The 13,690-nt window shown below is 36.6% G+C and overlaps 1 protein-coding gene across 5 annotated transcripts in view; it reads right to left on the bottom strand.

Annotated features, from left to right (window-relative positions):
• Positions 1-13,690, bottom strand: part of TENM2 (teneurin transmembrane protein 2) — a 1,274,635-nt gene that overhangs the window by 821,079 nt on the left and 439,866 nt on the right. The gene's annotated exons all lie outside the window — the stretch shown is intronic.

The raw sequence follows: 13,690 nt of genomic DNA, 5'->3' as shown, positions 1-13,690 counted from the left end.
TAAACATTCATGTTTCTAGGTAACAAAAAGTTGAGCATCTCTGCAGAGCAAATCATCTTCTTTCCATGTCTGCCCATCCAGAGCAGAGAGGTGTCCTATGACTTTAGAGTTTCTAATCATATTTGCAAAAAGCTATCAGCCTATATTATTTAATCAAGATATGATGTAGGCCCTACCTTCTCTATTAAAGCTAACCTGATCACCTCTGCCTCCTTTAAAAAATTCAATACTAACTCTCTCATGTGGCAAATGTGTAAAAAATTCCTGGTTGGGCACGGTGGTTTATGCCTGTAATCCCAGCACTTTGAGAGGCTGAGGTGGGTGGATCACCTGAGGTCAGGAGTTCAAGACCAGCCTGGCCAACATGGTGAAACCCCATCTCTACTAAAAATACAAAAAATAGCCAGGGTTGGTGGCAGGCACCTGTAATCCCAGCTACATGGGAGGCTGAGACAGGAGAACCCCTTGAACCTGGGAGGTGGAGGTTGCAGAAAGCCAAGATCATGCCATTGCACTCCAGCCTTAGTGACAAGAGCGAAACTCTGTGCCAAAAAATGAACAAACAAAAAACTTCACTTAGCTGTTTTTCTCATAGTAGTGCCTGACATGATGCACTTTGCATGGAAGCCATTAAAAATGTTTGCTTAAGCTTCATTTCATATGTTGATTGCAAAACTGAACACCTAGAAGACCACCATTTTGTAAGCAAATTGTTTTGTGTATAGTCTGTGAAGTGCCTACATGCACTTTTGGTTTTGAACATGGAAAAGTAACAAGGGAGAGGCGATAGACATTCCATAGAGAGGAAGAAAACATGAGCAAAAAAAGGTACATCAGAGAAACAATTTGTGGATCCATGCAGAAAAAGTACATAGTTTAATTTGGATGGAGTATAGATTTCCTGGTGAAACAAAAGTTGGAAAGAGGGATTGAAAGCAGATTACAAATTAACCTAGATTATTAGGTAGTTCGTAGTAGGTTATATTTTATATGGGGAATCTCAAACACTGCATTATTCTGTGGATTATTGACAAGTAATAATTATTAAATATTTTGGGAGACACTGTGTTAAAGGGATGTCTTCCCTGTTGGAACTCTGAGAACTTCCATATATCTGTATCCTACGACATGGGGGATTTGTGGGAGTTACAATTCAATATGAGATTTGGGTGGGGACACGGCCAAACCATATCATTCAGCTCCTGGCCATTCCCAAATCTCATGTCCTCACATTTCTTGTGTGTGTGTGTGTGTGTCTGTGTGTGTGTGTGTGTGTGTGTTTTGAGATAGGATCTCACTCTGTTGCCCAGGCTGGAGTCCAGTGGTGTAATCTAGGCAAGAGGTTGGTTCCCATAGTCTTGGGAAGTCTACCCCTGTCACTTTGCAGGATATAGCTTCCCTCCTGGCTGCTTTCTCGAGCTGGCATTGAGTGTCTGTGGCTTTTCCAGGTGCACAGTATAAGCTGTTGGTGGATCTACCATTCTGGGGTCTGGAAGATGGTAGCCCTCTTCTCACAACTCCATTAGGCAGTGCCCTAGTAGGGACTCTGTGTGGGGGCTCCGACCCCACATTTCCCTTCCACACTGCCCTAGCAGAGATTCTGCATGAGGGCTCCACCCCTGCAGCAAACTTTTGTCTGGGTCTAGGCATTTCCATACATCTTCTGAAATCTAGGCTGAGGTCCCTAAACCTCAATTCTTGACTTCTGTGAACCTGCAGGCTCAACACCACCTGGAAACTGACAAGGCTTAAGGCTTCCACCCTCTGAAGTAACAGCCTGAGCTGTACCTTGGCCCCTTTTAGTCATGGCTGGAGTGGGTAGGACACAGGGTCCCAAGTCCCTAGACTGCACACAGTTCGGGGACCCTGGGCCTGGCCCATGAAACCATTTTCTCCTAGGCCTCTGGGCCTGTGATGGGAGGGGCTGCCATAAAGACCACTGACATGCCCTGGAGACACTTTTCCCATTGTCTTGGGGATTAACATTATCTTACTTATACAAATTTCTGCAGCCAGCTTGCATTTCTTCTCGGAAAATGGGATTTTCTTTTTTATCACATTATCAGGCTGCAAATTTTCCAAACTTTTATGCTGTCTCCCTTTTAAAACTGAATACCTTTAATAGCACCCAAGTCATCTCTTGAATGCTTTGCTGCTTAGAAATTTCTTCTGGCCAAGCACGGTGGCTCATACCTGTCATCTCAGCACTTTGGGAGTCTGAGGCAGTTGGATCACTTGAGGTCAGGAATTCAAGACCAGCCTAGCCAACATAGTGAAACCCTGTCTCCACTAAAAATACAAAAATTAGCCGGGCTTGGTGGTGGGCACCTATAATCCTAGCTACTCAGGAGAGTGAGGCAGGAGAAACAGTTAAACCCAGGGAGGCAGAGGTTGCAGTGAGCCGAGATGGTGCACTCCAGCTTGGGAGACAAAGTGAAACTATCTTAAAAAAAAAAAATTCTTCTGCCAGATACCCTAAATCATCAAAGTTCCACAAATCTCTAGGGCAGGGGCAAAATGCTGCCAGTCTCTTTGCTAAAATATAGAAAGAGTCACCTTTGCTCCAGTTCCAACAAGTTCCACATCCCCATCTGAGACCAGCTTAGCCTGGGTTTCATTGTCCATATCATTATCAGCATTTTGCTCAAAGCCGTTCAACAAGTCTCTAGGGAGTCCCAACTTTCCCACATTTTTTTTCTGTCTTCTGAGTTCTCCAAACTGTTCCAACCTCTGCCTGTTACCCAGTTCCAAAGTCACTTCCATATTTTCAGGTATCTTTTCAGCAGTGCCCCACTCTATTGGTACCAATTTATTGTATTAGTTCGTTTTCATGCTGCTGATAAAGACATACCCAGGACTGCATAATTTACAAAAGAGGTTTAATTCGACTCACAATTCCATGCTGCTAGGGAGGCCTCACAATCATGGCAGAAGGCAAAAGGTACCATCTTACACCACAGCAGGCAAGAGAGAGAATGAGAATCAAGCAAAACGGGTTTCTCCTTATCAAACCATCGGATTCTGTGAGACTCATTCAATATAAAGAGAACAATGTGGAAAAGACCGGCCCCCATAATTCAGTCACATCCCACCAGGTTCCTCCCACAACATGTGGGAACTGTGAGAGTTACAATTCAAGATGAGACTTGGGTGGGGACACAGCCAAATCATATTCATATCTAAGACACTGATGTGTTCTCCAAGCCTCTCTGATTACACTATTCCTTTTCCACCCCATGAAACACTGATAAGATGTACAATAGAAAATGACTCTGCTTAATGGAGAATTGCTTAAGAAAATAAACAGGTCATCCCTAAATGAAGTAAAAAAAATTAGTTTACATTGGAATGCTATATATATGGCCACGATGTTGGCATCGACTACTAGATAAGTTCTCTCCAGCCAAGTAGTTCTATCTGCTCTTTTGTTAATTTCTGGACAAAAAGGTAGTTGGGTCATTTGACATATTCAACTTTATAACTAATCTAAATCTGAATCTATAATTTTCTATCTTTTTTCCATAACTTCAAAGAAACTCACAGAATTTGAACTCTGTGTGCATTATCTTTGCATGAGAGTAGATGCTGTCCATAAATAATAATATATTATGGCTGTATATTCTAATATTTTAAACACAGCTACTTTATTAATATAGAGTCATGAATTTAATGTCCTGTCAAATACTTCTAAAGTTTTCATTATACTAAATCTATGTAAAATTCACAGATAAGACAGAGTATTGTGTCATGGATTTCTTAATCATTTTTAAGGATTTTTAAATAAATGTGTGAAGTTCAGAAGTTCCATAATTAAATATTCATTTTTTGAGATTACATCTGAAATATGAAATACTTGTTTTGAAAACAATTTGGTTGAGTATTTTGAGAATAAAATATTAATTAAAAAATTTGTCTTGTAGTTTGTTTTCGTGGGCCGGGTGTGGTGGCTCACACCTGTACTCCCAGCATTTTGGGAGGCCAAGGTGCTTGAATCACAAGGTCAGGAATTTGAGACCATCCTGGCCAGTATGGCGAAACCCCGTCTCTACCAAAAATACAAAAATTAGCTGGGCCTGGTGGCGAATGCCTGTAATCCCAGCTAGTCAGGAGGCTGAGGCAGGAGAATTGCTTGAATGAGGTTGCCATGATTCAAGATCGTGCCACTGCACTCCAGCTTGGGCAGCAGAGCAAGACTCTGTCTCAAAAAAAAAAAAGTTTTCATATGTTATGAAATTATTTAATTATTTTAATGCATTAATATAATTTCCTTATAAATAAGTATAATATAATATACCTATTTAATAAGTTACATTAAGATGTATTAGAATATCTGAAAGGTAAGCTGTTTATCATGTTAATTAAAATCCATATTCATATTAAATTTTTTTTGTAGAGACTAAAGGATTTCAACACAAGATAATTCAAAGATATGTTACATTGATAATTTTGTAGTTATATCTATATCTTTTTATTAAGAAAAAACCATATTGACTTACTCTGGATGGTTCAAAGATCTGAACTATATTGTGCTTTTTGAAAATATATCAATTTAAAGATTAGGAGCCTTTCCTCATAAAAAGATAAGATCATAATGTGAACAATGATGTTTTTATACCAAAATGTTTCTTCGAGTTTATCATTATCTTTTGAACTATACAAATATTCATACTATATTTTCACTTTAGGAAGAAAAGATAAATATGGAGGGGAAGAGAAAGACTATGTATTTGGTAGAAAGATATCAATAGTACAAATGTCACATTACTCTATGCTCAAGTGTTAGTTATGTTCAGGCTATGATTCAAAGAAAAAAAAATTTAGTAAAATACATCCTTTAAATTGCTTTAAGTTAGCTTACAATTAGTAGCTCAAAAAAATTAAGAACATCAATCAAAAGCATAAATGGGGAAAAGAATCCTTGAAAGAGTAATACCATCAACAGAAAGCATCTAATCTACATATTAGTCTGAATCTCCACCTGACACTGTTACTTCTCAAGTCTAAGTTCTGAAAATAATTTTAAAGTCTTTTTTTGGTTGTTTCCTTATAGCAGCACCTAACATAATACAGTGTGTACAGAAGCCATTAAAAAAATGTACTGAGTAGAGAATTCACACTCTCCAGAACATGGCCACAATATTTAATCTGTATTAAAATGGACTTGAAACCAATAGATATTTTATAAATTCACTTTCAGGGCAAAGTGTATGGATTACTTGCTGTTAATAAACTTTGTTAAGGAAAAAAACAAAGAAATTCATGTGCCTGGTTACCACAAAAAATGATTTAATGTTTATTACCGAAATCCAATTAATACTTTGGGAAGTGAAACAATACAATGTTTTCTCTTGGCAGAGTAAAAAGAAACAGAAATTTACTAGTCTAAATGTTGCATTTTTAAAACATTCTAATAAATTCTCAGATTTTCCTTAAAACATTAATGCAGTAATTTGTATTTATTTCATTTATCAATAGTCTAACATAAAATTCAATCTTTGTCCAAAGTCCATACTATGAAAGTCTAAATTTCAGGACTGGTGAGGGGAGTTGTCAAGGGTTATATTCCATCTAACCACCTTGACATTCGCTGAATACAAAGTTTGACTTTTACCCTCCTTTACAAATAATTCTCAGATGTATGGCGGAAATGAGGGAGAAAGGTAGCATTTAAAAGTTAATGGTAATAGAAAGGAAAAAAATGTTTTTCACTTATGAAAAGCAGCACCAATAATTATTCAATGAATTTGGAAATCAACTCCAGCAGAGAAGTATATGAGATTCCTGCTGATATTGGTCATCTGAGAAATAATGATTTATTGCTGTTTGGTATATGCTTACTTATGTGAATACAATTTTCCACTGTGAAATCAAAATAAAATAAATGTTCCAACAGCTTGCAAGGTTTCTTCAAAGAGACGGAGAGAAACAAATTGGGAACTAATGAATGCATTTAGCAAAGCTGATTTACTCTGTGACTGTGAAGTGTACAAGCAGAAGAAAAATATGCAGTGGGGTTACCTTAACCAGTTTTTATTTTTCCGGTATGGAGAAGAAATGATAAAGGCTATATCTATGGAAATGATAATTTAGAGCAACATCAGAAACCATTGCTTTTCAATCTTTTGCTGCCTCATGCTGAAAAACTCAAATGCTAGTATTCAGATTTAAATACAACGAGTTCATGTCGATGATGAGCTGTTTTATAGATGTAAACCACTCACTGTGATTTCTCAAATTGGGAATCTCTCCTGAAAAAATCTATGGTGGCAAGTGAGCAATTGACCAGGGGTAAGAGTTTATTTCCAGGGGAGATTTTACTGCATTAGAATTTAACTTCCATGTATTTTCTCTTATCTTGATCCTTATTTTTCTCAAGTGTAGATATACATTTAAAATTCAAGTTTATAAAAAGCCTTAAAACTTCCTTTTATATAACAAAATAAAAAAACCACCTTGGAATCATGAGCTAAGTGTAAAATCATAATGATTCTCACTATAAATACATAAATGATTAAAATTCCTATTTTATTCATATGACATAGTCATGAAAACATTATTTGCAGGTATTCTGTATAAACAGAGAATGCCTTTTAAAAACACAGTAGGTGGTAGGAAAAAACAAGTTTATCTTGTCATTCCTAAGTTATTATTAATTTGTACATGGATATATAAATTGATATATGTCTGTGACTGTGTATACAGACAGACATATGTAGGTAAGTATACATATATATTTTAAGATTGAACGTAATCTATTTTGTAGAAAACATTAGCTAGGCAAAGACAAAGAAGAGATATAATAATGTAATGCAAAACAACTATCTTAAATTTGTTTTCATTCAAACTTTTCCCAAATCTTGGTTGTTAAGAAGTACTCTCATTTTAAAGTAATTTTCTTCACTTTCTATCAAAAAAGATTTTTAATGCTTTTCCCCCTTGTTATCCAAATTATTCGGGAAACACTTTTGTCCCAGGTATAACATTCTAAAATTATTTTCCCTGCCTTCTTTGCTCTCAACCTAAATATGGGGGAACCAACCTAAGTCTTTTTATAATTTTCTTCTGAAGATATCTTTCTTTTTCACAGGCTGATATTAACCAAGCAATGAAATAACGTACATCATTTTCTTCTGTATGTAATGGTTCAGATAAAAAGAATTAGTAATTGTCTTAATGACCTACAATCTAAATGTTATGCCTTCACTATGAAAATTTCATAGTAGTATTATGGCTAGGCTAACAATAAAGATTCTTAGATCATTTGTTCTATATTTAAAGGTTTAACTCCTTTCTTTACGTAAAGTTTTAGCTTTGAGACTCCTCAAATAAGAGAGACGATTACCAGCCATTCAACTAGATATTTTGAATCATTAAAATGCTTGAATTTTTCAGGTTCCATAAAGTGATTGGCTTGCATAGAAACGCTGGAAATATGACATAGCAGTAGATTACCTATTTCTATTTTCTATTACCTGTACCCTTGAAAATTGTGGACCAAATTATCTGCTAGGTGTTGTTTGGCTCTGACATTTGTAGGCAGAGTGAACGATTTTGGATTAGAAATGTTGTTATTAGAAGAAACTTTTTGAGAGCTGTCACAGTAGGGTTTAACGGATATGTTATTAATGGGGAAAATGTCCATTTTCAAAACCCCTAAAGCCCAAACCTGTTTTGGGATTCTGTTTGTTTGTTTTGATTTTTGCTGCTAGGGCAGCCCCATGGGGCCACTTAATAGGCTGCACCACCTCCCATTCTCTCTGGTTATTCTAGTTGTGATGGCACTTCCAGCGGAGAATAGCTAAAATTAACAGACAGCAAACCAGACCCCCTGCCATCTCCAGAGGCCCAAATGCCAGGAATCTCAGAGAAAATTGTCAAAAATTTCAGATATTAAGGGAGAGGAGGAGAGCACAAAATAAACTAATGAATGGCCCAGGCTGGAGAACCAAGGGGACTTTTGAGAAAACCTAAATGAACACCTCCGTCTGTTAAATCTTACGGTGGACAAAGCACATTATGTTAATTATTTTATTTAATCTCTACTGTATGAGTTATGACTGATCGTGATGGCCATTTTACAGATAACAAAACTGAGGCGTAGGGAGGTAAGTGGCAGAGTCAGGATTCAATCTTGGTAGATTTTTACATACATAATTATTATTTTTTAATATAAAGTATATCACATTATTCCCTTCCATAAAAACCTCTCCAATGGTTTCTTTGCAACTTAAAATAAAATCAAAACTCCTTATACATCATAGCCTTAGATGATTTTGTCCCTGTATTCTCCTCACCAGTCTAATTTCTTAAGCCTTTCAGCTCAGCCAAATATTTCCCTTTCCTTCTACCAGCGCTCCACATTTATTCTTCTCAGAACATCTTCTCCTGGGTTTCCACATGGCTATCTCCTTTTTTAAGTCTCCTCTCAGCTTACATGGTATATTTTAAGAGAGAATTTCCCTCTGCAATCCCGGCACTTTGGGAGGCTAAAGAAGGCAGATCACCTGAGATCAGGAGTTTGAGACCAGCTTGGCCAATATGGTGAAACCCCGTCTCTACTAAAAATATAATAATTAGCTGGGCATGGTGTCTGGTGCCTGTAATCCCAGCTACTGAGGAAGCTGAGGCAGGAGAATCACCTGAACCAAGGAGACAGAGGTTTCAGTGAGTGAAGATCGTGTCACTGCACTCCAGCCGGGACACAGTGAGACAACGTCTCAAAAAAAAAAAAAAGAGAGAGATTTCCCTGACCTTCCTGAAGAAGACCTCCAAGGTTCTCCCCACAGGTATCATACTTTCTTTTCTTTTCTGCAGTTCTCACTTGTGATTTTGTATTGTTCAATTTCAGGCTCCCCCTACTCCCGAATTACGTTCCATGAACATAGTGACCGGCTTGTTTACACTGATGTCTGCAGCACCTGTAGCGGGGCCAGGCACAGAGGAAGTGTGCAATAAGTAATTTTGGGTGGATTAATTTAGTCCTCACAACAATCTTTTGAGAAACATAGGAGGCAAGCTTACAAATGAATTCTCTACTACTCAAACCACAGAGCTTGCCACATGGAGAGGAACAATTAAAACAAACCCAGAGGCAAAATCATGACCACTTTCCCATAAACTGATGCTAGACCCTCATCCCTGCCAGAAGTTGTCTTAATGAAAGGAATTGATTTTGAAGAGAAAATGGCTGGTTGCAAAGCAGGTAAAACTATGAGAAAGCTTTAAAAGATATTTATATCATAGGATTTCATTCAAGAATTCCATTTCTAAATTTGCCGAGAGAGAGAAAAAAACCCATGTATATAAAAATACTTTGTGGGAACGCAGAAAGGGATGGGTTTAATACTTAGAAGACATTAGGCCGTTACTGATGAAGAAGCACATTATTTTTAATAGCAATGGAACATATTCTCAGTGAACTACCATAAGCTCCAAGAAGCCCAAAAGAACAAAACATGAAAACAATCTTGCATGAGGCCCTGACCACTGTGAAGAAAGAAAAGAAATATATTCTTTTCTATTCACTGAGCCCAGCCTCGATTGAGCAATTATTCAAGGTGGACATCATTTATAAAAGCAACCTGGGATATAGAAAACGCTTTTTTTTTTTTCATTGTTCAGAGTTTTATACTAAAACAAGGCTACTCAATTTTAAGATAAGATCAAATACATCCTTCAAGCCTTCAGTATGACACACTGTAAAAGCACTGCAGGCAAATTAATCATTTTACTGTTTGCAGAGGCACATGTGAAATTTCAAATTCTTTTTCCTCAATTTCAAAACTTTGAAGTAGTCAAATTTGAATGAGCATATGTAATATAAAAAAGGAAGAAAGAAGCTTACAGTTCTACTCGCACGTTTTAGGTGTACTATAAACCAGTGCTGCTATTAATATTAATATACAGTAACATATTTGAAGACCAAAATATTATTTTTTAAAAAACATAATAGCATTCTTTAAGGATTTCAATAACCTGTAAAAGTTTACAAAACAAAATTTACGTGAGTAAAATTTGGTTGTATTTATCCAAAGGATAGGGTTACTGAGGCATGTAAACTTTGTTGTTTTAGAAGCAATTTGGATCTGTTTCCTACTAATCATTTCAATGTAGCCATAATAGTACGAGTAATTAATTAAAGAAAGAAACCTTATAATCTATGGGGGAGACAGCCTGATCTCTGTATCTATAGCATTTTGCCTTTTATAGAAAGAAAATATTCATTTCAAATTGAGATAGTAAAAGACTTGTACAAATTAATAACAACAGATAAAAAAGGGAGGGGAGAGAAAAAAAATTCTGAATTAGTAAATCTGAATGGAAAAATACACTAGAATACCAGATGCTGAAACCAGGAATTATTATTGTTGGCTATTTTCTGTCTTTCTTTTTCTGTTTCTTTTCTTTTTTTTTTTTTTTTTTCTGAGATGTTCCACTCTTGTTGCCCAGGCTGGAGTACAATGGGGCAATCTCAGCACACTGGAACATCCACCTTCTGGGTTTAAGCAATTCTCCTGCCTCAGCTTCTCAAGTAGCTGGGATTACAGGTGCCCACTGCCACGCCCAGCTAATTTTTGTATTACTAGTAGAGATGGGGTTTCACCATGTTGGCCAGGCTGGTCTCGAATCCCTGACCTCATGCAATCCACCCACCTCAGCCTCCCAAAGTATCGGGATTACAGGAGTGAGTCACCACACCCAACTCCCCTGTTTCTTTTGGTGTTTTTGTCTTTCTTTTTTCTTTCTCCCTCCCTCTCTTCCTTCCTTATTTCTTTCATCCTTTCTTTTTTCTTTTTCTTTTTCTTTTTTTGAAAATAAAAATTGAACACACGAAGGCATCCTGACCACATGTTGTTCTTTCACCACTGCCATGTTGCTCACAGTGCCCCAGCTGGGAAATGACATCCAGAGCACATCTGTCCTTGTAGTTTTTATTCTAGGATCTTGAAAGGACAAGCTATTTATGTGACTCATGGAGCTTTTTGTAGTGAAAATAATGTTTGAGATGATCAATTTTGTATAAAAAAATCCACAGCATATGTTGTTGATTTTTTTCTTCTAGAATTCACCTCGCTGCTAGCCTTCCAAATTCTTGATAAACATTCACTGATAAACTCTCAAAGTAAACACAATCTGATGAAGAAATAACTCAAATTGTTCAACAACTACTCAAGTTTTGATAGATCTGACAGATCAGTTCAGTTAAACACCAAATTAGTGAACTACAAAATGGATCCCAAATCACACCAAAACAGTTAAGAAAGAAGCAGTAAAATGAAAGCATTACCAAAATGCTTAAATCTAGATTTTTTTTTTTTTTTTCTTTTTGAGACAGCGTCTCTCTCTGTTGCCAGGCTGGAGTGCAGTGGTGCAATCTCAGCTCACTGCAACCTCCACCTCCCAGGTTCAAGCAATTCTCCTGCATCAGCCTCCCAGGTAGCTAGGACTACAGGCACGCTCCATCATGTCCAGCTAATTTTTGTATTTTAATAGAGACAGGGTTTCACCATGTTGGCCAGGATGGTCTTGATCTCCTGACCTCGTGATCCCCTCACCTCAGCTTCCCAAAGTGCTAGGATTACAGGCATGAGCCATCACGCCTGGCCTAGATTTTTTCTTTTTAAAGGCGAGGTGTCACTATGTTGCCCAGGTTGGCCTCAACCACTTGTGCTTAAGCGATCCTCCCACCTCTGTAAGAATTAAAGAGACAGGAAAGAAACATGAAAGGTGGCTTGACAATCAAGGACAGATTTATTTTAGAGAAAACAAACCTGAGAGGGCAGCCTCCTGAATAGCTGGGACTACCGGCATGCACTACCACACCAGCCTAGGTATTTTTAAATAAAACTTTTGTAAGATTATTTTTTAAAATACTATTGTGAATAGAAGTGCACATATTTGAAGAGATGTTTTAGTCCAATTTTATATTGCATGGCTCATATTAGAATTCAAGAAAAATATATGTTCAAAAAACCTTTAACATTTATTTTTAATTAGAATTTTAAAGAGAGATTGACTGCAGTATACACCTCTGTGGCTTAGTGTCTGGGATCAGTGTGAGATCCAAGGGAATACTGGTTCTTAGGTTTATTTTGAAGCCAATTCCATTTCCAATAACAACACTGAGGAGGTGGCAGGATATGAGAAGAATGAATGTAACATACATAAAACCCCTTATTCACAAAATATTCCAAGTTCCTCCAACTGACCCTCATTTTCAAAAATCACACTATCATTAATAACAGCAAAAATAACACTAAAGACAGTACTACCAGCAATATTAATAAGGGATTGAGCACTCACTATCAGGCACTCTGCTAAATACTTAACAGGGATAATCTCAATTTTCACAACAGCCCTATGAAATAGGTGTCATCACCATCTTCTTCATCATCATCATCAACAGTTATTTTGTAGTTGAAGAAACTGAGACACAGAGAGATTAAGTAAATTTCCCATATTTATACAGTTATTAAGCTGTAGAATTAAAGACTAATAGGATATTATACCTTGTGTGTTTTATCTTATTTCTATATAAAATGCACAAATTTTCAGGAAGATAACCGAAAAATATCCAAGAGGAAAATACAAGAATGTATATCAAATATTAAAAGCTGTATGCTTGATTAAAGAGAGAGGTTAAAATTTAGAAATTGAAATTTGCATTAGGATAGTACCTGGCAAGTAGTAAGCCCTCACTGAGTGCTGTTTGTTATCACGATCTCATTTAATCCCAAGGACATCCTAGGAGCTGGGTGTTATCTCTACACTTACTGACGAAGGTGCCAGAAGGTCAAGACACTTGTTGACCTCAGAGTCTAAGCTCTTACCAGCATGCTCTCTTGCCTCTCAGAAGGCCAATTCACACTTTTTCTTCCAGTTTATTGGATTATTTCCTTTGATTACCCAGCTTGTTTTATCAGTCACAAGAACTGCAGTTTTATACTCTACCCTCATCTGTCTCGGGAGGAGTTAAGTGGTATTTAGAAATAACTCATAGATACTTGGAACTCTCATATTTACATTTTCAACACTTACAAATAAATTTTTCAAACTGCAAAGCAGGTACTATAACCAAACATATAAAGCCATCTATATTCCACTTGGACATTAACATGAAATTGCACTGTGCAAAACCTTATGATAACTACATTTCATTGGCAAATATTTATTGCATTTCTGATATACTTATAATAAAACAGCTTAATCCATCATTTCAACTGATACGGATGCATGATTTTTGCTGTAGATTATGATACTTCCTTTATGAAACATTATAACTCCCAGGGCTGAGCGAATGAGGTTAGAAAAAAACCCCAAACCTGCAAGAATAATATTTTCAATGATTTTGGAATAAGTAATGTGCTAACAAGTATACAACCCTTCATGCTCCAAGCTGAACAGAAGATTTTTTTAACATAAAATACCAATTTCATGTAATCAAAACACGACTTTCACAAAACAAAACAAGATGTAATTTTACATTTCTGGGGGGAATATTAAGAGCCTTTAAAAGATGTCTACTTTAATTGTATTGAGAGGTGAAGCATTCTTCAAGGATTGTTCTCCCATAATAACTATCTGGATACAATTCTGATCACAATAATTAAAAATAAAAGTGATGAGATTGCAGCAAAATTATTATAGTTTTAAATATTGGGAATGATTTGATAACCTTAGTTTTATTATA

This window comes from Aotus nancymaae, unplaced genomic scaffold (genome assembly GCF_030222135.1).
Source record: "Aotus nancymaae isolate 86718 unplaced genomic scaffold, 86718_ANA_hifiasm-v0.15.2.pri h1tg000015l_0, whole genome shotgun sequence".
In the NCBI taxonomy this organism is placed as follows: domain Eukaryota; kingdom Metazoa; phylum Chordata; class Mammalia; order Primates; family Aotidae; genus Aotus; species Aotus nancymaae.
Note: the sequence above shows the minus strand (reverse complement) of the source record. Positions and strands in the feature narration are given on the sequence as shown.